At 44.8% G+C, this 26,697-nt stretch overlaps 1 protein-coding gene across 1 annotated transcript in view; it reads right to left on the bottom strand.

Moving 5' to 3' along the window:
- Positions 1–4,210: 4,210 nt before the first annotated feature.
- LOC139251231 (uncharacterized) overlaps positions 4,211–26,697 on the bottom strand; it is a 46,304-nt gene continuing 23,817 nt past the window's right edge. Inside the window, exon 3 of the transcript XR_011591382.1 lies at positions 4,211–4,676. The gene's annotated coding sequence lies outside the window, so the exon portion shown is untranslated. The remainder of the gene's footprint in view (positions 4,677–26,697) is intronic.

Raw genomic sequence — 26,697 nt, 5'->3', positions numbered from 1 at the left:
TTAGTTTTGACCCCTCCTGCATATTCATACATAATGTCCCTTCCTATCACCTTGTGGTTTACACTTACCCTAGTGCTACTCTGCTCTGTTGCCTCCTGCCTTTTGCATTCTTTCTTGGGGTCCTGTTCATCTGAACTCTCACCCACTCTAACTAGCTCAGAGCCCTCTCCTGGGTTCCAAATACTCCTCGCATTGAGGCACCGAGCTTTCAGTCAATGCTTTGATGCTTGGGCTGTTGGCCTGAGCGAGAACACTGATGTTGGTGCACCTATCCTGCCAATAGATTTGCAGGATCTTGCGGAGGCAGCATTGGTGATACTTCTCCAGTGCTTTGAGGTGCCTGCTGCACATTGTCCATGTCTCTGAAGCATATAGGAGGGCGGGTATCACTACTGCTTTGTAGACCATGACTTCTGTGCCGAGTTTGAGGTCCTTGTCTTCAAACACTCTTTTCCTCAGGCGACCGAAGGCTGCACTGGCACACTGAAGGCGGTGTTGGACTCATCATTGATGTCTGTCCTTGTTGACAGTAGGCTCCCGAGGTTTGGGAAATGGTTCACGTTGTCCAAGGCCTCATTGTGGATTTTGATAATCGGGGAATAGTACTGTGTGGCGGGGGCAGGTTGATAGAGGACTTTTGTCTTATGGATGTTTAGTGTAAGGCCAATGCTCCCCTACCCTTCCGTGAAGGTATTGACGATGGTTTGGTGTTCGGCCTCTGACTGCGCAGACACAAGCGTCGTCTGTGTACTGTAATCAATGACAAGAATCCTCCTCAATCACCTTTTCCCTGTGGTTGGAGCGCCTCCCAGAGTTGCAATGCAGACTCTGCCCACTCAGGGGAACAATGGATATGATCTTCACAGCGAGTCAAATACAAGAGAAATACAGGGAACAATACCAACCTCTGCACATGGCTTTCTTTGACCTCACAAAGGCTTTCGACACTGTCAACCGTGAGGAATTATGGAGATTCCTTCTCAAGTTCGGCTGCCCTCCAGAGTTTATCACCATCCTCAGCCTGCTCTATAATGACATGCAAGCTATGATCCTGACCAACGGATCCACCACAGACCCAATCCACGTTCAGACCGGGGTCAAGAAAGGCTGTGTCATCGCACCAACGCTCTTCTCGTTCTTCCTTACTGCAGTGCTGCATCACACCCTCAGTAACCTCCCCACTGGAGTGGAGCTAGTCTACAGAACAAACGGGAAACTGTTCAACCTCCATCACCTTCAGTCCAGATCCAAGGTCGTCCCATTCTCTGTCATTGTACTCTATACCTCTATTCTTGAAGCCGAAGATCCTGTAAGTTTCTTTAACTGCTTTCTCAACCTATGATTTGTGCACATATACCTCCAGGTCTCTCTGTTCAAGTATCCCTTTAAAATTGTACCTACCAAAATGTATCACTTTGAACGTTTCTGTGTTGAATTTCATCTGTCACGTGTCCGCCCATTTCACCAGCCTGTCTATGTCTTCCTGAAATCTTTCACTATCCTCCTCACTGTTCACTATACTTCCAAGTTTTGAGTCATCTGCAAATTTGGATATTGTACCCTGCACACCCAAGTCTAAGTCATTAATATATATCAAGAAAAGCAGTGGTACCTAGTACTGTCCCCTGGGGAACACCACTGCATACCTGCTAGTCTGAAAAACAACCTTTCCCCACTATTCTCTGTTTCCTGTCACTTAGCCAATTCCGGATCCATGCTGCCACTGTCCCTTATATTGCATGGGCTTTAATTTTGCTGGTATTGGTAACAGGTCCAGGATCACAAAATATAAAACCCAGTCGATTAATCACTTTTAGCTACTGGACTTAGCGTGTGCCCCAACAGCATCTCTCTCTCCTTCAATGTGTGAATAGAGCATCACGCCGTAAAACTGGTTTACATTTATATCCACTCAGCAAATGTATTTAACAAAAGCCTGTAGGTCGATGAGATACTGTTAAGATGCCAGTATGCTGCTCTTTTGCTCTGCATTTTGCCTGTAATGGAAACTAGCTGAACATTTCTTTATTGCAATGAAATGCGTGGCAAATGGAATATTGGCCTTTATTGCAAGGGGGATAAAAGTTGGGAAGTCTTGCTACACCTGTACAAGGCATTGGTGAGGCCACACCTGGAGTACAGGTGGAACCTCCCTTATCCAGCACCCATGGGATCTGGTCTGTGCCGAATGAGGCGTTTTGTCAGATGAGGGAAGGTCATTGGCCCGAGGGGTGGGAAGAGGTCGCTCAAGGTCGGGGGGGGGGATGAGGTTGCCCGAGTTCAGGCTCTGAACTGTCAGTGGGTCAAGCGGGCCCCGAGGTGTCAGTGGGCCCTGAGGTGTCAATAGGCAGAGACGGTCCGAGGTGTCAGTGGGACCAGAGGGCCCCGAGGTGTCGGCGGGATCCAGCGGGCCCCGAGGTGTCAGTGGGCCCCAAGGTGTCGACGGGACCAGCGGGCCCCGAGGGGTCGACGGGACCAGTGGGCCCCGAGGTGTTCTAGGTTGAGGGGCTTCTGCTACTGCTGATCACTTTCTTTCCAGTAAATATGTTCGATTATCTGTTTAGGTGAATTATTTAATTAAATCATAAAGGAAAGGCATCACCATTGTGCCTAAAAAGGGAATGGGAAACGTGGGGGGGGGCGTGGGTGGTGGGGGGAAACGGGTCGTGTTCTGCGCATGTACCACCGGGATAAGGGAGTCCTGGCTGAGAGAGGTTCAACCTGTACTATGTCCAGTTTTGGTCTCCTTATTTCAGGAATGATATACTTGCACTGGAAGCAGTTCAGAGAAGGTTCACGAGGTTGATTCCTGAGATGAAGAGGTTCCCTTATGAAGATAGGTTAAGTAGGTTGGGACTATTACTCATTGGAGTTTAGAAGAGTGAGGGGTGATCTTATTGAAACGTATAAAATTCTGTGGGGGCTTGACAGGGTAGATGCAGAGAGGATGTTTCCCCTCATGGGGGAATGTAGAACTAGGGGGCATAGTTTCAGAATAAGGGGTTGGCCATTTGGAACTGAGATGTGGAGGAATTTTTTCTCAGAGGATCGTGAATCTGGAATTCTCTGCCCCAGAGAGCTGTGGAGGCTGGGTCATTGAATGTATTTAAGGTGGAAATAGGCAGATTTTTGAACAATAAGGGTGTCAAGGGTTATCAGGAGGAGGCAAGGAAGTGGAGTTGAGGCCATGATCTTATTGAATGGTGGAGCAGGCTCGAGGGACCAAATGTCCTAACTCCTGCTCCTATTTCTTATGTTCTTATTTCTTTTAATCAGCCTCAGGCCCTTGTTCATGTCTGCTGTAATTGTATAGAAAGGGGATGTGTAAAGAGATGGTGTTTGTATGGAGATGTGAAACAAGGAAATGGTATGTGTCTGTGGGATAGTGACACAGCCTTGTGGTCAGTCAGAGCGATGCACAGATATCTTTGTGGTTATGGTTTGAGCAGGGTCAGTACACAAATGCTCAAGCTAAGAGGTGCCAGGGATTGGGAGCAACAGCAGTAAATAAAATCTAAATGTAAATTCCGATATAGTTTATCTTCATTTATTCTTATGTTAATAACTTTTGCTGAATGTGGCCCACGCCAAGTGCCAGGATATTGGATCATGCCCACCAGAGAAAATGAGTTTGACACCCTTGAGGTAGATATTCACCAACCTAACAACTTCTTTACAAACTCAAGCTAGTTTGTAAGACATGACCTTGTTTTGTGGAAGCCGCATTCAGTATCTCTAATGGGCCCCTTCCCTTTCCCCATGATCGAAAACAGCATCTCCTGGAATCCCTTCAAGCATCTTCCCGGTGATCGAGGTCACGTTGATGCACCTTTAGTTCCCGGGTTCAGATTTGTCCCCAATCTGGAAAATGGGAAGTACGTGAGCTGCCTTCCAATCTCAGGGCACAATCCCTGACTTTATTGAGCTGTTGAAGATATGGGCAAGGGGTTCACAGAGCATCCGTCCCATCTCTTTAAACACCCTTAGATGGATATCATCTGGTCCTTAAACACGTCAAGATTAACCTACACAGAGAGTTTGCCGTCAGTGAAGAGAGACGAGAAAGACCAAAGTGCCGTTTGCGCCTCTCAGTGTGGCCCTGAAGGACTGTGTCCAGGCTGAAGTTCTGTTCCCACCGTAGAATCCTCCCTCCAGATTGTCCTTACTGAGCTCCAACCAGGTGATGCTAAACACTCAGGTGGGAAAGATAAAAATCTACAGCAATGTGTTGAAAGTAACACGGATTTATTTACCTATATCCCAAATAGTAAAGTCCAGTCCAGTTACAGGAGTATTATCAGCATAAACAAACCCCAACTGGAAGAATGAACACGATTCAATCCTGGATTTGAACAACAGCAAAATCCAACTTCTGCAATCATTTGTGAACTCGCTGGTGTCTCAGCAGGATGTATGATCGAGTAAATCCCTTCCCACACTCTGAGCAGGTGAACAGTCTCTCCCCAGTGTGAACTCGCTGGTGTCTCGACAGGTCAGAGAATCGGTTGAAGCCTTGTCCACAGAGAGCACATGTACCATTTCTCCCGCTGTGAACGGTGCTTTTTGATTCCATGTTCAAATGATATTCAGATCCTGATGTATTGAGTAACACCGTCAGATCTCGATGTGATGTTTGATTTGAGCTTCCAGTCCACAAATTGTCCCCTTTTCATACCCTGTAAAATGAATTTCAAACAGGAAAAATGGAGTGAGAGAGAGAACCCACAGTTTGTGAAATTGAGCTGAAAAAATCTGGTCATATGTGGGGCCTGCACTAGAAAAAAAGTGACCATGAAAGCTGCCGGATTATCGGAAAAACCCAACTGGTTCACGAATGTCCTTCAGGGAAGGGAACCCACCTCCCTCGACAGTCCCACATGGGAAATTGTTGGTCCTACTGGGCTCAGAAGAACTGACCCCCGCCCCCCACCTGATGGTGATAGGGCATATTCCACCATGCGGAGCACTCTGGGTATGGACATCCGCCATAATCATAGAATGGGACAGCACAGAAGGTGGACACTTGAGCCATCATGAGTGCATTCCAGATCACAACTCGCTGTGTAAAAGTTTCCTCATGTTGTCTCTAGTTCTTTTGCCAATCGCCTTAAATCTGTGTCCCCTGGAGACCAATCATTCTGCCAATGGAAACAGTTGCTCCTTATTTACTCGAGCAAAACTGGAAGAACTGCATTTGGAGCGGAGAGCCAGTGACACATTGTGTAGCCAGGCGCAAACACTCCTGCACAGTCAAGACATCACTTGTTTCCCACTTGGCATGAAGTGACCATATTAATTATAATTAATTTCATTTGATTTTAAATAGTTTTGTTAATATATTGAATCATGTTTCTCTAATTGCATTTCCCATCTGTTTCAAAGCCTCATTTATTTCCTTCCTCTGAGCCCCTGAACCTCATCTGGCAGCATAATGTTGGCAAGTGGTGATTGATTGCCCTGGGAACCAACAGGGAGAAAGGTCGGAGGGCCAAGGGAGCAGCGTGTTCTGCAATCAATCGTGGAGCTTGAGGGGTGTAACCTGAGTCGGACAGTCTGGTGAGTCAGTGTGAACCCATCAAACAATTTATGGCTTAAAAACTAACGCAAGATTTCTTTCGTCAACGAAACAGTTTAACATTTGTCACTATTTTGTTTCCCTGATGCGATATTAAAGCTCCTTCCACAGGCAGTGGAGTTTCAGACACTTCAGTGCCAAGTGGACCAGGTGTTGAAAAGATCATTCATTTCCCTCTTTCCATGTCGCTGTGAGTTAAAGGTAGAGATTGATTTCCCCTCATTATGTATCTGTTTGAGGGCAGTGACTGGGGCCGAACCCCAACATCACGCAGCACCTTCAGGAGTGAAATGGAGAAAAATCAGAGCATGCATTGAATCTGGATTTCAAACAGAGAGGATGTGTCGGGGAGAGAGTGCGTTGGACGGGGGACTTATAGCTTAGGGACAAGAGATGAAAGAATGTTTCAGAGAAACTAGAACTATGTGTTCAGAATTTCTACCTTGTACTTAGTGATGACTTTTATAAATTATGGGGCAGGTTATAGAGACTAGGCTTGTATTCCTTTGAATGTAGAAGATTAAAGGGTGATCTAATTGAGGTGTTTTAAGATGATTAAAAGAGATGATAAGGTAGATAAAGAAACTATTTTAGGGGAGTCCAAAACAAGAGGTCATAACCTTAAAATTAGAGCAAGGCCATTTAGTGGTGATGACAGGAAGCACTTCATCACACAAGCTGGAACATGTCCGCGACAGTAACCGAAGGTATGAGAACTGAAATAATCTAGAGTTAGAAAGCAGGAAAGGCCCAGAAATGGAACAGTCTGTAATAGGACATCAGGTAGTTTCCTCTTATTTTGGAGATATCCAATGCTCGACAGTGTGTTTGAAAGAAAGCTGATTTACTTGACGTATCAAAATATTAAACTCCAGCCCAGTTTTAGGGTTATTAACATCAGCAGAAACAAACTCCAACTGTCAGAATGAACATGGTTCAGTCCTGGATGTGATTAACAGCAGAATCGAACCCCTGCAGTCACACGTGAATTTGATGGTGTCTCAGCAGGTGTGATGAACAGGTCGATCTTTCCACACAGGAAGCAGGAGAACGGCCTCTCCCCGGTGTGAACTCCCTGGTGTGTCAGCAGGATAGATGACCGAGTCAATCTCTTCTCACACACTGAACAGGGGAGCAGTCTTTCTCCGGTGAGTATATTGGTGTTTCAGCAGGTTGGATGAATCAGTGAATCCCTTCCCACATTCGGAGCAGATGAACGGCCTCTCCCCAGTGTGAACTCGCTGATGTTTCAGCAGGTAGGATGAATTAGTGAATCCCTTCCCACAGTCAGAGCAGGTGAACAGCCTCTCCCCAGTGTGAACTCGCTGGTGTGTCAACAGGTGGGATGACTGAGTGAATCTCTTCCCACACATTGAGCAGCTGAACGGCCTCTCCCCAGTGTGAACTCGCTGGTGTCTTAACAGTAGGGATGACAATGAGAATCCCTTCCCACACACGGAGCAGGTGAACAGTCTCTCCCCAGTATGCATTCGCTGGTGTGTAAGCAGGTTGCATGACTGAGTGAATCCTTCCCCACACACGGAGCAGGTGAACGGTCTCTCCCCAGTGTGAATTCACTGGTGTGTCAGCAGGTTGGATGACTGAGCGAATCCCTTCCCACACACGGAGCAGGTGAACGGCCTCTCCCCAGTGTGAACTCGCTGGTGTGTCAGCAGGTGGGATGGGTAAGTGAATCCCTTCCCACACTCGGTGCCGGTGAACGGTCTCTCCCCAGACTGACTGCGTTGGTGTGTCAGTAGATCCCTTGTGCTTTTAAAGTTCTTCTCACAGTCAGAACATTTAAAGGGTCTATCATCAGTGTGAGCAAGTTGGTGTGAAGTGAGGATGGATAACTGTGTGAATCCCTCCCCACATACAGTGCAGGTGAACGGCCTCTCCCCAGTGTGAACTCGCTGGTGTGTCAGCAGGTGGGATGGCAGTGTGAATCCCTTCCCACACTCTGAGCAGGTGAACGCCCTCTCCCCGGTGTAACTGCATCGATGAGTTTCCAGCTCAGACAGGGAATTGAATCCTTTCCCACAGTCCCCACATTCCCACGGTTTCTCCATCGTTCGGGTGTCCTTGTGTCTCTCCAGGTTGGATGATCAGTTGAAGCCTCATCCACACACAGAACACGTGTACGGTTTCTCCCCACTGTGAATGGTGCGATATTTTTTCAGGCTATGTAACTGGTTAAAGCTCTTTACACAGGCAGTTCACTAGAACACTCTCACTCGGGTGTGTATGTCTGGTGCTTTTCCAGTCACACTGATGTTTGAAATCATTTCCCACAGACAGAATAGACAAACATTTCTTCTTCAACATTCAAAGGCAGATGATATTCAGGTCCTGATGAATGGAGTAACTCTGTCAGATCTTGATGTGATGTCTGGTTTGAGTTTCCTGTCTGCAAATCCTCCCCTTTTAATGCCCTGTAAAAGGAGTTTAGAAAAACCATCACTGAATGCAGGATAGAAATTCAGAACAGACAATTGTAGTTTTCATAGAATCATATAAATTTACATCACAGAAGGAGGCCATTCAACCCAGTGTGTGTGTGTGCTGGCTGACAAACAGCTGTACAATCTAATCCCACTTTCCAGCTCATCGTCCGTAGCCCTGTAGGTTATGGCACTTCAAGTGCATATCCAAGTATGTTTTAAATGCGATGAGGGTTTCTGCCTCTTCCACCCTTTCAGGCACTGCTCCAGACCCCCTCCAACCTGTGTGAAATTGTTCTCCTGAAATCCCCTCTAAACCTTCAACCAATTACTTTAAATCTATGCCTCCTGGTTATTGATCCCTCTGCAAAGGTGAATAGGTCCCTCCTAGCCACTCGATCTAGGCCCCTCAATTTTATGCACCTCAGCCTCCTCTGTTCGAAAGAAAACAACCCCAGCCTAGCCAATCTTTCCTCATAGCTAAAAATTCACCAGTCCAGGCAACATCCTCATATCTCTTCTGTACCCTCTCGTTTCTGTAATGTGGTGACCAGAACTGCACGCAGTACTCTAGCTGTGGCCTAACTCATGTTTTATACAGTTCAAGCACAATCTCCCTGCTCTTGTCTTCTATGCCTCGGCAAGTATTCCGTATGCCTTCTGCCTTCTTAACCACCTTATTCTATCTGTCCTGCTACCTTCAAGGATTTGTGGACCTGCACATCAAGGTCCCTTTGTTCCTCTACACTTCAATGTCCGACCATTTATTGTGTATTCCGTCACGTTGTTAGACCTCCCCATTACCTCACTGCATTACCTCACACTTCTTGAATTCCATTTGCCACTGTTCTACCACCTGACCAGTTCATTGATATCTTCCTGCAGTCTGCAGCTTTCTTCTCATCAACTACAGTCAATTTTCATATAATCTGCAAACTTCTAAATCATATCCCCTACATTCAAGTCTAAATCATTGATTATATACCACAAAAAGCCCTGTGGAACCCCACTGGAAACTGCCTTCCAGTCACAAAAACATCCATTAACCATTACCCTTTGCTTCCTGCCTCAGCCAATTTTGGATCAACTTGCCACTTTGCCTCGGATCCCATCAGCTTTTACTTTCATGACCAGTCTGCCATGTGGGACCTTATCAAAAGCCTTGCTAAAATCCTTATAGACTACATCAAACGCACCACCCTCATCAACCCTCCATGTTACCTCCTTAAAAACTTCAATCAAGTTAGTCAGACACGACCTTCCCTTAACAAATCCATGCTGACTGTCCCTGATTAACCAGTGTCTTTCTGAATGAAGATTTATCCTGTCCCTTAGGATTTTTTCCAATAATTGAAAGTCCAAATTGGGGAAATGAATTGTATTTTGTCATCCCATCGAGATTGGGGGCAGAGGGACAATAAATAATAATAAATTATTTTAAAAATCGGTGAGCAGACAGATCTGCAGTATGTTCACTATTCAAGCTGACCAAAATCAGGCCGTTTTGATTGGATTTGGAGACCAAAACTGTAACAAACCCTCAGCGGAGACTCACACCCCATTGAGTAAACTCCAGAAGATATTTTTTCTGGTGATTTCTATTAATTTCGATTTAATGAATGCCGTAACCGACAGGTTCAATTAATGTTTATTTTCCAAATGCAGCTTGTAAGAGCGAGAAACTTTAATTAGGGAGAAAGTAAAACGTTGTAATTAAAATAAATACTGAGAGTAAGGTTTAAAATGCGTTCATGGTAGAATAGCTGAATTAGGCAGAAACACTAAGGTCAGAGAAATTCTCTTGGGAGATAAGAACACCCACAAGATTTATGTAGACAGCTCACAGAAATAATGAGAGGAGGCCACGATGTTCCAGCCACAGGAGATAACAGAGACAATGCCTCTTTTAAGCAGAGGGAAGCCATATGTCTGCCAAGGACATCAGTCTGAGAATTAGCCTGGGAAGACGTTCCCAGAAATGTAACACATAACCTGTAGGAGACTATTCCCTAGCAACAGTCGTCAGAACTGAATGTACCAATGGAATCATTAATTTTATTGGTTACAGTAATTTCAAATGTAACTGTAGCACCCAATGAAATTGCTGTAACCTGTATTAACCAATGGAACACTTCCCCGCGTAGTTCCACCATTTTGACTGTATCTAAACTGTATAAAAATGTAATTACACAGCTTGTCCTGTGAGATCGATGGTGAGAGCACTCAGTAACGGTACTGATGAGGCCGGATCTCCCTTGATTAATCAGGTTTTAATAAACAACTCTTTTCTCCATAAAAGACCTTTCATGCGAGTGTTATATTTTTAATACCCCCAACATTATGGCGCTGCAAGCAGGGTTACAATGGGCAGCCTACAGACAAATGTAGATGAATCCATCACGAGTGAGTATCTTCAACTACCACTCATAATCCGATGTGAGCCGTTACGGGATGTGTCTGTTGCCCCGGGGTATTGAATCTGTGAAAGGTCTGCTATGGTGTAAAAGACTTTTGGGAAGTGGGAAGTCAAGATAGACACTACCAGAAAGCATCGATGTGGATATGGCCTCGAAGTTCAAGGGGAACCGGGTAGAGGAACCATTAGTATCTAGAATACAGATAAATCGATAAGCGAGTCGATGGGATTGCAGGCTCTAGCGGTAAAGGAAACTGACTAGAGGGACAGTCAGTATCTAGAATACAGTTTAATCGATAAGAAGTCGGTGGGACCGTAGACACCGGGGTTAGGTGATACAAGTGGGAAGACAGTCAGCATCTGAGAATACAGTGAAACCGATATAAGGGTAGATGTATCAAAAACTAAGTATGGTGTTTAAAGATATGCTGGACACTGCTCTCTTATGGGGGGTTAGGATATTTTTCGGGCGACCATAAAAAACCTGATAGTCACTATCTTAAGTAATGTATGGATCCAAGAATAGAGCCGGCCAAACAATTAATAAGCTTTGTTCAATGAAAAGAGACTTTTGTGAATGTCTGTCTTTGAATGAAAGTGCTTGTGTGATTTGTGACTGCGGAATATTTGAGGTGGGAATTAATGAATTTTTCATGTATCTGAAAGCCTGTTTGAAAGAATGGTGGAGCTGTATGTTTGTTTTAGCTCCTCCCACTTTTCGGACAGAGTAAAAGTTTTTTTTTTAACCCTTTGTAGTGTTGTCCTGTATGTGGGAAGTTTTAAGAAAGTGCGAACCTAGAATTGAATTACATTTTAAGTTAGAAGCGCAGGTGCGGATTTATTCGGATGATAAGTTATGGAGCTAGGAAATTCACAAAAGATAGGTTTGTTAAGCAAAAGGTCAAAAATGCGTGGTCCCGTTGGTTTTTTTAAAAATTTCGACACGCTCATTTACTTGTCAAAAGAAAACATAAAATCATTGATTACATTGGGTTGAAAGACAATAAATTTAGTCTAGGAATGAGATAAAGAACAGAGAAGGGAAATTGTAATGCCTTTAAAAAAAGCCTGCGGGCTGGGGAAGTACGCCCCCATTTTCCTTTGTGTAAAACCTTGACACGAAAGCTTCTAGCTCAGTAAAAAGAGTTTTAAATAAAAGATTGGCAGTACAATATTTGAATTGGGATCGAGATATTTCAGGTGATTCTCCTTGATAAACATTTTGGTTATATTAGAAAATCTTGGGTTTGGAAGCCTTTTTAATAAAATTACACAACTACTGAGTCAGAAGCTGAAGCTTAAAAAGATGTAATTTATGAAATACTGTATCACAAAATTGAAGTTACAGAGCAAAAGATTAGAGTTTTGATGTTCAGCTTCTAAAACAGAAATTGGGCACACAATTATAAAACCAGTATTTTGCATTCTGTGATCTGTGAATCACTATAAGCAAAATGAGAAGTCCGATTAGCCTGTCCAGCACTACCTCCCTCGTGATAGTGATTGTCTCAAGGTCCTCCCTGGTCACGGGAATGTGGGAAGGGAGGACCTTGAGACAATCACTATCACTAGGGAGGCAGTGCTGGACAGGCTAATGGGACTCAAGGTAGACAAGTCCCCTGGTTCTGATGAAATGCATCCCAGGGTATTAAAAGAGATGGCGGAAGTTATAGCAGATGCATTCGTTATAATCTACCAAAATTCTCTGGACTCTGGGGAGGTACCAGTGGATTGGAAAGCAGTTAATGTAACGCCCCTGTTTAAAAAAGGGGGCAGACAAAAGGCAGGAAACTATAGGCTGGTTAGGTTAACATCTGTAGTGGGGAAAATGCTTGAAGCTATCATGAAAGAAGAAATAGCGGGACATCTAGATAGGAATAGTGCAATCAAGCAGACGCAACATGGATTCATGAAGGGGAAATCATGTTTAACTAATTTACTGGAATTCTTTGAGGATATAACGAGCATGGTGGATAGAGATGTATCGATGGATGTGGTGTATTTAGATTTCCAAAAGGCATTCGATAAGGTGCCACACAAAAGGTTACTGCAGAAGATAAAAGTACGTGGAGTCAGAGGAAATGTATTAGCATGGATTGAGAATTGGCTGGCTAACAGAAAGCAGAGAGTCGGGATAAATGGGTCATTTTCGGGTTGGAAATCGGTGGTTAGTGGTGTGCCACAGGGATCGATGCTGGGACCACAACTGTATACAATATACATAGATGACCTGGAAGAGGGGACAGAGTGTAGTGTTACAAAATTTGCAGATGACACAAAGATTAGTGCGAAAGCGTGTTGTGTAGAGGACACAGAGAGGCTGCAAAGAGATTTAGATAGGTTAATCGAATGGGCTAAGGTTTGGCAGATGTAATACAATTTCGGAAAATGTGAGGTCATCCACGTTGGAAAAAAACACAGAAAAAGGGAATATTATTTGAATGGGGAGAAATTACAACATGCTGCAGTGCAGAGGGACCTGGGGGTCCTTGCGCATGAATCCCAAAAAGCTAGTTTGCAGGTGCAGCAGGTAATCAGGAAGGCGAATGGAATGTTGGCCTTCATTGCGAGAGAGTACAAAAGCAGGGAGGTCCTGCTGCAACTGTACAGAATATTGGTGAGGCCGCACCTGGAGTACTGCATGCAGTTTTGGTCACCTTACTTAAGAAAGGATATACTAGCCTTGGAGGGAGTACAGAGACGATTCACTCAGCTGATTCCGGAGATGAGGGGGTTACCTTATGATGATAGATTGAGTAGACTGGGTCTTTACTCGTTGGAGTTCAGAAGGATGAGGGGTGATTTTATAGAAACATTTAAAATAATGAAAGGGATAGACAATAGAGGCAGAGAGGTTGTTTCCACTGGTCAGGGAGACTAGAACTAGGGGGCACAGCCTCAAAATACGGGGGAGCCAATTCAAAACCGAGTTGAGAAGGAATTTCTTCTCCCAGAGGGTTGTGAATCTGTGGAATTCTCTGCCCAAGGAAGCAGTTGAGGCTAGTTCACTGAATGTATTCAAATCACAGATAGATAGATTTTTAACCAATAAGGGAATTAAGGGTTATGGGGAACGGGCGTGTAAGTGGAGCTGAGTCCACGGCCAGATCAGCCATGATCTTGTTGAATGGTGGAGCAGGCTCGAGGGGCTAGATGGTCTACTCCTGTTCCTAATTCTTATGTTCTTATGATTAAAAAAAACAGTATTACTATATTTGACATTTTGTAATCTAACAATAAATACAAATATTACAAAAGGGGAGCAGAGATTAGGATGGGAACAGTGAAGAGTTCATTTTATTGTGAAGGTTTCAAGTACCACGGGTTAAGAGAAGGCACAACAAAATACTGAGATAAATTCAAAATAAAATGTTAAAGCTGATCTCTTTTTTCGAAAGAAATAAAACTAAAATGTTTTAGAACAATCTAGAAATACCTTCGGGAAACAGAGTAATTTTGACAGGCATGCTAATGTGGGAAATACCCAACTACCCGATAAAACAAGAAGCCACACAAGCTGTGAGACAGATAGTGGGGGAGTTACTGGAAAGCGGTATACTCAGAGATAGAGGGAACAACAAATTCCCCTGTCTGGCCCGTGCAACAGCCGGACGGATCATACCGGATAACTATTGATTATACTGCCTTCAATAAGGTGACTCTCCGTCAACATCCCATCGTGGCCAGCCCAGCCACAACATTTAATGGATTAAAACCAGAGAATAAGGACTTCACTGTGTAGCCAATGGATTCTGGTCCATGCCCCTGGCAAAAGAGTCCCAAGATAAATTCACCTTCAAAGTCGGCGACCATCAGCACACCTGGACACGGGTCCTACAAGGGTTCCACAGTAGCCCAGCTATATTCCACCAGACTATGAGTTGAGCCATAGAAAAGGTGGATTTAACCCTGTATAGGAGTACAATACTACAATACGTTGATGATCTTACTAATAACATCCGAGGATGATAGGGAGCATACAAGAGCACGTATAGAGATCCTGGAAGTCCTGCAGCACACAGGATTCAAAGTAAATCCCAAAAAAGGCACAAATCGGACAAGCCGTGGTATAGTACCTGGGACACGAAATATCCCAAGGAACTAGGACCATATCCAATGACAGGAAGGAGGCCATTAAGATTATGCCCCTGAGAATGTGTAAAAGGGTTGCGAAAGTGGTAGATGGCTAGAGAAGGTGGCAAAAGGATGGAGATAGGGAATCATGGGAAAATAGCTAAAGAAATGGTCAAGATACAGACAACTGCAGAATCAATAGAAAAAAAAGGGGTTACCAAGAGTTGAAGTTGAGGTTAGACACGGGTCATGAGAAAGCCCAAGGCAGCACAAAGAATGAAAGCAATCCTAGATGGGAAGGGAAAAGTAATAGCTTCTACTGATAAGGAGAAAGAGAAACTAATTGGGTTCTTTACTGATAAGGGAAGACAGTGTAGCAAAGCTATAACTAACCTACCTGACACCAGCCCTAATTGGGAGACATTCTTGCCTGCCATTGGATGTACTCGGGGGGGCGGGGGGGAGGCAGAAAGTGATTGGTAGACCAAGTGCTAATCAAATGTGTTCTGTTTTGAAAATGTATATCTATTGTGCATTTCACGCTGAAAAGGACTTGTCCAGGGGAAGGTAAACAGGCTCTAATTGAGAGTGTCCCTTTGTCTTGACAAGTCCCGGCAGGAGAATCTTCAATAAAGGTCTTTTACAGAAAAGGCAAGAGGTGTTCGCATGTCAGTGTATTCGCTGAAACAGATTGAGGGAAAAAGAATCCGTATTAACGTTTGGTGTCAGAAGTGGGATCTCAACGGACGGCTGCCGAAAGCTTGCGAATTAAGAGCCAGACTAGCCTTGGACGAGACAGGAGGAAAGTGGCCACTGGAGTGAGTACCCTTTAAAATACCACTTCAGTTTCCTTCAGTTCCAAAAGTCTGAGGAAAGTTTGGCCACTCACTGGTTCTCAGGTAGCGTCTGAACGAGATCCAGGTCAATCTGGCGAATACCTTTTAACTTAGGAAATAAGTGTCCAAGTCAGGTACGACATCAACTTTGTATATCAATTAGTCCGTCTAGGCGCTGATTGGACTTAAATCGCGCAGTGACGCGAATAGGGAAATAGACAATCGCGCGGTGACACGAACCGCGTGGCGACGCAGAGATATAGGGAAATAGACAATCGCGTGGCGACACGAACCGCGCAGCGACGCGAAGGGATAGGGTAATAGACAATCACGTGGCAACGCAAATAGGAGAACCGCGCGGCGACACGGAGGATAGGGAAATAGACAATCGTGCGGCAACGCGAATAGGAAAACCTGTGAATGTCTGTTTTTGAATGAGAGTACTTGTGTGTTTTTTTGACTGCGGAATGAATTTTCATGTTTTTTTTAAAAAGCCTGTTTGGAGGAGTGAAGCAGCTGTTTGCTTATTTTAGCTCCACCTACTTCTCCAAACAGTGTGAAAGTTTTTTCAACCCTTTGTAGTGTTGTCCTGTATGTGGGAAGTTTTAAGACATTTTACGTTAGAAACGCAGGTGTGGATTTATTCAGATGATAAGTTACGGAGCTAGGAAATGCACAAAGGATAGGTTTGTTGAGTAAAAGATCAAAAATACATGGTCCCGGTGGTTGAAAAAAAAAGAATTTATTTGACACGCTCACTTACTTGTCGAAAGAAAACATGCAATGATTGATTACATTGGGTTGAAAGACATAAATTTAGTCTCGGAATGAGATAAAGAATACCTTTTAAAAAAAGCTTCTAGCTCAAAAAAAAGTTTTAAATAAAGATTGAAATTACAAAGTTTGAATTGGGATTTTGAGATATTCAGAGAAGGCACAGCAAAATACTGAGGTGGATTCAAAAAAAAAATTATTAAATTAAATCTGATCTCAAAGAAAAAAGGAGATATAAAACAAAAGGTTTGGAAACAATCTAGAAATACCTTCAGGGATCAGGTCAAACTCCTGGGCGAGTGGCGAGCTATCCGCGAAGGTGTAAAAAGGACTTTTGAAAAATGTTAAAAACAGCAAGTTTTAGCAGTTTAGAAGAGACATTTTAATGACTTTGAAACTGGAGCATTTTGAGATAAGAAAAGCAACCCTCAAAGCCTAATTGCTGGACTCCATTCAAGTTATGGAGAAAAAAAAAGATAAAGACACTACTTTGAAAGTAAACAAATGATTTTAAATTAATTTATGGAGTCACGAGCCCTCCGTGTAAAATACAAAACCTAATTTGAAGAAAGGAGATCTGAAAAAAAAGATGTAACGTAATAAATAAGTGCTGAAAAAATGTGTTTGTGATGGAAAAAGACATAACTTACTAAATACTAGTTGATGTTTGCTGTGAAAAAGATATTGGTTTAATTAGGAAAAGGAAAAAAAAATTGGAAGAGGTAAAAGACACTCTACAGTGATAATGATTTTAAATTATGAGAAAGTTTCACTCCAGTTTGAAAGATTTCCAAAATGGACGTTGTTTATCAAGAAAAGTCCCGAACAGTCTAAACAAGCAGGAGGGTTTTGAAAATAACGAGGAGAAAAGATCTAAGCTATGCGAACTCAGCACAGAAAGAACTGGGAATTAGAGAATCTTACTAAATTTTAAAATTCTTATAGAAAATGGAACTGGCACGGATGTTTAGATTTTGTGCTGAGAGAGAAATAAAACACAAGATTTGCCCAGTGAACGGGACCGTAAAATAAAACAAAATGTTAGAATGTACACAGCATGTGTGAAAATTGGATTTCAGTAAACAAAATAGCTATTAAAAATGTGTGGTCTCGTTTTAAATCAATCAAAAAAATCTTTGGCAATTAGAAGTTAAGAAAACATTGGAGTTTACTCTAAAATGCCGTCTTCCCTGATGAGAAGGCTTTTATTATGACAGCTTTACGAATGATTTCTGCTGTTTTAACGGATTCCTAATTTCTAAGCAAGTTTTGAAGGCACAAAGGCTTAAAAAAAAAATAATTTTTCGGATGATTACGTGAAGTCACGTAATGACATCAAGCTTTCTTACAAACCTGTAAATGAGTTAACCCTTTCCATTGACAGCTGTTTTATACTGGACATTATTAATTTGGATTTCTTAATAGAATAAAAAAGACTCACCTAACAGAGGAAATGGTGCGATAGTCAGAATAAAAATAAAAACAGAATTAGCCTATGTAATAATACTCGCCTGATACAAATAAAAGAAAGATACTCAAACAAAACAAATTTAAGAGTTAAAAGCCAAGATAAATAAGCTGGAAGAGATTTTTTTTAAAAACGGGGCCAGACGGATAGTGCAGTGCGCAGACATAGCACCATCACCTATGGCAATCGAGTCAATGTACCCCACGGTGGGTAAGTGTAGTCTACAAACCCAACCTAACCTTACCTCCGATTTCACAGAGTGACCGCAACATGCATGGATAAAAGATGAGTAGACCAGAACCTAACACCTGGTGACGACCAGGCTATCTGTTTAAAATTTGCAGATAAAACACTCACCGAGATGGGACCGCAGCGGCTACTTCGACTCTGGAGACTCAGGATACTGGGGACCTTGAGGCCCACGCAAGCACTGGATAATACAGATGGACTACGAGAGATATAGCACACGCAGGAAAGACACAACTACATGAACTAGCTTTGTTTAATTTGACTGCCGAAATATGCATCCCAGCAGCCAAGGACTGGAGCAAGGATAGAACTTATTTTAACGCATGGCTATGTATAGTGTATTAAGGTTGTAATGCAGCAGGCTGCCGATGCCATGGGCGCCAGTATATTCCAAGGACAGGAGCAAGTTCATAGGACCAAAAGGGGAAGGGCGCAGAAATCCAACTGGATGGAATTTCAGTTCTAGAAGCTCATGCCTGGGCGGACGAAGCTGCAAACAAGCCGCCAAATCCACCGCAAGAAACAGAGGGGTGGGAAGAGAACGGAGCAAAAAGGGGGTGTGACCCCAGGATGTTTAGGGAAACTGGCCAGTGGGATAAAATAAAGACCAAAGGAGGTCTCTGGAATATAAGGTGTATATTCTGGAATATAAGCGTGACACGGTTTTAACACGGAGAAGCCAGTATTGATCATGCGCAGCGCAAACAAGAAGGAATACAACCTAAAAAGGGGGGCTAGTAATAAAAGAATCTAAAGAAAGGATATAATTTGGGGTGCGTCAGCGACTACTTATCCTAAACCGAATGGATATAATTTTTCCTAGCTTCTGTGGGAATGAAACTATAAGTCGATACCAGAACCTGGCACAATGGATCCTCGAAGGCCCGGAACCTACTACGCTGAGATTTAATGTCAGAAATGGAACAGGGCAAGGTCGGAAAAAAAAGGGGAATACTGGAAACACTAGGCACGGGTTATGCGGCAGGGGTTATGATGATGAATTCCATAGGTCTGTAGGCAATATACGACCGGGTTAACAACTTAATGGCGTAGTCTTGAGTGGTTTAGTGGGGAGGGACTTGGATAACCAAGCCCTACAAGCGCGGTTAGGAGATGGCGCGGAAGGGGAACTGTTACAAGTGGCCCATACATTGCCGAAATGCCAAGACAATAAAATTGATCCACGCAATGGGGAAAGATATAAGTAAACGATTACAGGCTGAGATAGTTTGCTCCGGGTATGGGGCCTGGATATTAAGTGAGGTATAACATAATTTGGAGCAACTCCAGAATGGAGACATACCAGATTGGATTCCAAACAGCATACTTAACAATTGGACTCTAGATAAAAAAATGAATAACACATGCGAGGTACGAAGGAATAGTCACGCATGGGTGCCGAAATTCAGATGTATTACTGGTGAATATGATCGGATTTGTGTTGTCCGTATCACAGTATGATGTAACAAAGGGAGAACCCTTATATCAGATCGATAATATTGGTGAAGTGAGAAACCAAACTCGGTTACGTTACCATCAGCCTGACAGACGGGTGATTAAAATTAACAATAGTACCAAAGGCATTGATATAACTGACTGCGATAAAATTAACCAAGTGGTTTTATGTCGAGGTACGCCACGAATGACGAATGATGATTGCAGATTCCACCAAACAAACGGATGCATGCTGAGTAGCACTCCTCTCAAACACGATTCCGAAACAATCGCTGCTCCACAAGGGAATGGAGCACAGGAGCAGCTAACCCGATGATTAAGACCAGGGGAGGAGTCACCCCCTGTGTCATTACCAACCCTAACTTGTGTTTCAGGCCCATGGGAAAAATAGATGTAAATGGATACCACATATATCCCGAGACAACGGAAATCATCCACGGAACAATCACTTCCGAGAAGGGTACGAAGAGGCGGTATGGGAACCGCAAGGCAAACAGATACCGGAACTAAATGAGGAAATATTACGTTTGGTGCAAGGAATCCAGAATCAAAGATGACAATATGTCCGGCTGATGGAAGAAATAGACAACTTACAGAGAAACACTAACGCAATGCTGGCTGATCCAGCCCTGGTACTCAAAGCTGTGGGACGTTGGACTTAATATTCAAATTCACCCATGGATAAGAATAATATCACATGTACTTGTAGTAATACAGGGTCTGGTTCTGATGGTCATGATGGGATTAACATGTGCACGAATTAAACAGGCCAAACGATAAGTCAGGGCACGCACTATGATTAAGGCCATAAGGGATGGAAATTTAAGCAGTCCTACAGGAAGGACTTACCTTATATAACTCTGTGGGAGGGTTTCAGGAGGTCCCGAAGGTTGGGAGATGGCCACCCAGGTGAACGAACCTATCTGGAACTTTCCTACAGGGAGATAGTTATTGGGAAATATGGCCAGCTTGGCGTATAGCCAAGGCCCAAAAGGGGGGAATTGTAAGAGAAATTTGGCATTAGGGGTACCAGCGGGACAAGGGTTAAAGTGCTGGTTCCTGCATTGGCCCATAAGGAGGTAAAAGGCCTCTCTTCAGCCTTGTACCAAGGCTCCAGAAGTTATCAATTCAATAATATTCCGACAGGATACGATGTGAGAACCTAAACAGACATTGATAAGACCTGGCGAAGAGGTTCGAGGCGGACTCACAGACAATAAGGAGGATCAGGAAAGAGAATGTGCACGGCTAAACGCGATACTCCTGGAATAAGCACCAGGGTTATCATGGAATGATAAAAGGGGGGAATGAGAATGTGTAAAGGGTTGCGAAGGTGGTAGATGGATAGAGAATGTGGCAAAAGGATGGAGATAGGGAATCATGGGAAAATAGCTAAATAAATGTCAAGATGCAGACAACTGCAGAACCAACAGAAAAAAAAGGGGTTACCAAGAGTTGAAGTTGAGGTTAGACACGGGTCATGAGAAAGCCGCAAGGCAACACAAAGAAAGAAAGCAATCTTAGATAGGAGGGAAAAAGTAATAGCTTCTACTGATAAGGAGGAAGGGAAACTAATTGGGTTCTTTACTGATAAGGGAAGACAGTGTAGCAAAGCTATAACTAACCTGACCTGACACCAGCCCTAATTGGGAGACTTTCTTGCCTGCCATTGGACGTACTCGGGGGGGGGGGGGGAGGAGGGGGAGGCAGAAAGGAATTGGATAGACCAAGTGCAAATCAAATGTGTTCTGTTTTGAAAGTGTATAACTGTTGTTGTGTCGCGCTGAAAAGGGGCTTGTCCAGGGGAAGGTAAACAGATTCTGATTGAGAGTGTTCCTTTGTCTTAGAAACATAGAAAATAGGTGCAGGAGTAGGCCATTCGGCCCTTCTAGCCTGCACCGCCATTCAATGAGTTCATGGCTGAACATTCAACTTCAGTACCCCATTCCTGCTTTCTCGCCATACCCCTTGATCCCCCTAGTAGTAAGGACCTCATCTAACTCCTTTTTGAATATATTTAGTGAATTGGCCTCAACAACTTTCTGTGGTAGAGAATTCCACAGGTTCACCACTCTCTGGGTGAAGAAGTTCCTCCGCATCTCGGTCCTAAATGGCTTACCCCTTATCCTTAGACTGTGACCTCTGGTTCTGGACTTCCCCAACATTGGGAACATTCTTCCTGCATCTAACCTGTCTAACCCCGTCAGAATTTTAAATGTTTCTATGAGGTCCCCTCTCATTCTTCTGAACTCCAGTGAATACAAGCCCAGTTGATCCAGTCTTTCTTGATAGGTCAGTCCCGCCATCCCGGGAATCAGTCTGGTTAACCTTCGCTGCACTCCCTCAATAGCAAGAATGTCCTTCCTCAGGTTAGGAGACCAAAACTATACACAATACTCCAGGTGTGGCCTCATCAGTGCCCTGTACAACTGCAGCAACACCTCCCTGCCCCTGTACTCAAATCCCCTTGCTATGAAGGCCAACATGCCATTTGCTTTCTTAACCGTCTGCTGCACCTGCATGCCAACCTTCAATGACTGATGTACCACGACACCCAGGTCTCTTTGCACCTCCCCTTTTCCTAATCTGTCACCATTCAGATAATAGTCTGTCTCTCTGTTTTTACCACCAAAGTGGATAACCTCACATTTATCCACATTATACTTCATCTGCCATGCATTTGCCCACTCACCTAACCTATCCAAGTCGCTCTGCAGCCTCACAGCATCCTCCTCGCAGCTCACACTGCCACCCAACTTAATGTCATCCGCAAATTTGGAGATACTACATTTAATCCCCTCATCTAAATCATTAATGTACAGTGTAAACAGCTGGGGCCCCAGCACAGAACCTTGCGGTACCCCACTAGTCACTGCCTGCCATTCTGAAAAGTATCCATTTACTCCTACTCTTTGCTTCCTGTCTGACAACCAGTTCTCAATCCATGTCAGTACACTACCCCCAATCCCATGTGCTCTAACTTTTCACATCAATCTCTTGTGTGGGACCTTGTCGAACGCCTTCTGAAAGTCTTGACAAGTCCCGGCTGGAGAATCTTCACTAAAGGTCTTTTACAGAAAAGGCAAAGAGGTGTTCGCGTGTCAGTGTATTCGCTGAAACAGATTGAGGGAAAAAGAATCTGTATTAACAGTACCTGAAATAAAACATTTACAGGGCTACAGCGAAAGGGCGGGGAGTGGGACTTGCAGAGAGCCGGCACGGGCTCGACGGTCCGAATGGCCTCCTTCTGTGCTGTAACCATTCTATGATTCTGATATCCAGAAAATTAAACTCCAGCCCAGTTATAGGGATTAATTACACCAGCAGCATCAAACTCCGAGTGAACATGGTTCAGTCCTGGATGTGATTAACGGCAACAATAAAAGCAGAATCCAACCCCTGCAGTCACTTGTGAACTCGCTGGTGTGACTGAAGGTTGGATAAACGAGTGAAGCCCTTCCCACACTCAGAGCAAATGAATGGTCTCTCCCCAGTGTGAATGCGTTGGTGTGTCAGCAGGTTGGATGAAAGAGTGAAGCCCTTCCCACACTCGGAGCAGATGAACGGCCTCTCCCCAGTGTGAGTGCGTTGGTGTTTCATCAGATCATTTCTGCTTTTATAGCTCTTTTCACAGTCAGAACATTTAAACAGTCTCTTATTGGTGTGAACAAGCTGGTGTTCAGTGAGGTGGGATGAACGAGTGAATGCCTTCCCACACACAGAACAGGTAAAAGGTCTCTCCCCGGTATGAATACGCTGGTGAGCATGAAGCTCAAATGAATTCGTGAATCCCTTTCCACACACAGAGCAGATGAATGGCCTCTCTCCTGTGTGAGCTCGCTGGTGACTCAGATGATGAGATGATTTAGCAAACCGTTTGCCACACACAGGACAGGTAAATGGCCTCTCCCCAGTGTGAATTCACTGGTGTGCCAGCAGGCTGAATGAACAAGTGAATCCCTTCCCACACACAGTGCAGGTGAACGGCCTCTCCCCAGTGTGAACTCGCTGGTGTTCAGTGAGGTGAGATGAACGAGTGAATCCCTTCCCACACGCGGGGCAGGTGAAAGGCCTCTCCCCGGTGTAACTGCGTCGATGAGTTTCCAGCGCAGAGGGGCAATTGAATCCCTTCCCAGTCTCCACATTTCCACGGTTTCTCCATGGTGCAGGTGTCCTTGTGTCTCTCCAGGTTTGACGATCAGTTGAAGCCTCGTCCACACACAGAACACGTGTACGATTTTTCCCCGCTGTGAATAGTGCGATGTTTTTTCAGGCTGTGTAACTGGTCGAAGTTCTTTCCACAATCAGTGCACTGGAACACTCTCACTCGGGTGTGTGTGTCTCAGTGCTTTTCCAGTCACACTGATGTTTGAAATCTTTCTCCACAGAGTAGACAAACGTTTCTCCTTTCAAATTCAAAGGCCGATGATATTCAAGTGAATCGAGTGACTCTGTCAGATCTTGATATGATTGGTTCTAGTTTCCTGTCTGTAAATCCTCCTCTTCTAATATCCTGTAAAAGGTGTTTACGAAAGTCAGTACTGGAACTGCAGGATAGAAATTGAGGACAGACAATCCTACTTTTTATGGAACATTCTTTCGTCTCTTGTTCCCCAAAGCTGTAAATTCCCATCCCACACACTCTCCCTCCACCCTGTGCTGAAATCCAAACTCATCGCACCACCTCCATCATTTCTTTCTTCCATCTGCAGTTTTCTCACTCCCTCTTCTCTGGTTGGGTTCAGTTCTACATTCCGTCTGTGCAGACTGAGAATAAATGAGGAAATGATTTTCTCTCGAGGTCACTGGGACCCTAAAGCCCCGCCTGCCCGCTGCTCCTGTACCAAGATGGCCGCGCAGGCACGCTGATCGTGTCTAAGAATTCGGCTAGTTACCCCGAGCGTCGGGTCCATCACCGCGGGTCAAACATGGGTCCTGCCGGTTCATATTAGGTGCCTGGGGCCTACACCAGGTGTTTATGAAGCTACCCACCCAGGAGTCCAATTCCTCCGCTGAGCCCACAAGCTCCGACTGACTCGCGGAACGTCTCTTCCGCCTCAGACCACCTCCACCACTGGCACTGCGCCTGCTCAGAGCACAGCCCGGTCCCGTGTCTGGGCTCCTGGTGTCATTGATAGAGCACTTTACCCCTGCGCGGGGGATTCTGGTTACAGAAGTAAACGTCGCAACATTTCGCAGTGAAATGTATTGATTCAGGACAGACAGCAGGGATTATTGCAGGAAATAACACAGTGCAGTGAGAAAGGAAATGCAATGGCTGTTGTGTAGATGGATTGTCAAAAGGTGTTTGATAAGGTGCCGGATAGGAGGCTTGTTGATCAAATTAAGGCTCATGGTATTAAAGGGAGTGGGGCCGCGTGGAGAGGAAGTTGGGTAAAGGGCAGAAAACAGAGAGTAGTGGTTAATGGATGTTCTTCAGACTGGAGGGATGTAAACAGTGGTGTCCCCCAGGGTCAGTGTTGGGACCATTGCTCTTAATATAGAAACAGGATCTGGGCTCGGGAATAAGCACATAAGAATTAGAAGCAGGAGTAGGCCATTTGGCCCCTCGAGCCTGCTCCACCATTCAATAAGATCATATTGATTCATCAATTGATCCACCGCTACGAAAAACAATAATAAGAATAAAACCGGACGGACCACCCGGCATCGACCTCCGCACCGGCTACGGACCCGACAAAGGCCCACCCAGCCCAGTCTTTCTCACCAACATCTGGGGACTTGTGCCAAAATTGGAAGAGATGTCCCAGACTAGTCAAGCAACAGCCTGACATAGTCATACTCACAGAATCATACCTTTCAGCCAATGTCCCAGACTCCTCCATCGCCATCCCTGGGTATGTCCTGTCCCACCGGTGGCGGTACAGTAGTATACATTCGGGAAGGTGTGGCCCTGGGAGTCCTCAACATTGACTCCGGACACCATTAAGTCTCGTGGCTTCAGGTCAAGCATGGACAAGGAAACCTCCTGCTGATGACCACCTACCGCCCTCCCTCAGCTGATGAATCAATACTCCTCCATGTTGAACATCACCTGGAAGAAGCACTGAGAGTAGCAAGGCGCACAGAATGTACTCTGGGTGGGGGACTTCAATGTCCATCAAGACTGTCTCGGTAGCACCACTACTGACCGAGCTGGCCGAGTGCTGAAGGACATAGCTGCTAGACTGGGCCTGTAGCAGGTGGTGAGAGAACCAACACGAGGGGAAAAACCTACTTGTGCCCTTTCCGAAGGGATGGGCGCGAGAGCGGGAGCAGCGGCAAGCCGACAAAGGGCGTGAGTCAGCCGAGCAGTGGGACTTCGGAAAGGGCGCGAGAGTGGGAGCAGCGGTAAGCCTACAAAGGGCGTGAGTCAGCCGAGCAGACAGCCGAAACAGCACCAAGTGACCCGGGAGGATAAGAAATAAAAAGATTCAAAGTGTGACATCACAGGAAAGTAGGCAAGTGATTGGTTGGTCAGTTTTTCTCTCTTTTCTTGGCCATTAAATTAAGAGCTGAGATTAAAAATCGAAACTTTCAAAACGTGAAAACTTAACTAAATACATTAGAGATGGCAGGGCAGGCGATGTGTTACTGCTGCTGCACGTGGGAGCTGGTTGACCCGATCGAGGTCCACGGCGACCACATCTGCAGTAAGTGTTGGCTGCTCGAGGAACTTCGGCTCCACGTTGATGAGCTGGAGTCCGAGCTGCAGACACTGCGACACATCAGGGAGGGGGAGAGTTACCTGGACGCTGTGTTCCAGGAGGCATCACACCCCTTAGATTAATTAATTCAAATTTGGCCCGTGGTTAGGGACAGGAGGGTGTGACTACGAGCAAGGCAGCTGTGGGGACCCAGGAGGTAGTGATGGAGGAGCCTCAGTCCTTGCAATTGTCCAACAGGTACGAGATTCTTGCTCCCTGCTTGGACGAGGGAAGGGACTGCAGGGAGGATGAGCAAACTGACCACAGCGCCGTGGTACAGGAGGTCATTCATGTGGGGGGAGTAAAAAGAAATGATGTAGTGTTAGGAAACAGTATAGTTTCAGAGATAGATACTGTTCTCTGCAGCTGAGTGTGTGAGTCCCGAAGGCTATGATGCCTGCGCAGTGCCAAGGTTAAGGACATCAAAAAGGAGTTAGATGTAGTCCTTACTACTCGGGGGATCAAGGGGTATGGCGAGAAAGCAGGAATGGGGTACTAAAGTTGCATACATAAGAACATAAGAATTAGGAACAGCAGTAGGCCATCTAGCCCCTCGAGCCTATTCCGCCATTCAATAAGATCATGGCTGATCTGGCCGTGGACTCAGCTCCACTTACCCGCCCGCTCCCCGTAACCCTTAATTCCCTTATTGGTTAAAAATCTATCTATCTGTGACTTGAATACATTCAATGAGCTAGCCTC

Source organism: Pristiophorus japonicus, unplaced genomic scaffold (genome assembly GCF_044704955.1).
Source record: "Pristiophorus japonicus isolate sPriJap1 unplaced genomic scaffold, sPriJap1.hap1 HAP1_SCAFFOLD_425, whole genome shotgun sequence".
Classification (NCBI taxonomy): Eukaryota; Metazoa; Chordata; class Chondrichthyes; family Pristiophoridae; genus Pristiophorus; species Pristiophorus japonicus.
Note: the sequence above shows the minus strand (reverse complement) of the source record. Positions and strands in the feature narration are given on the sequence as shown.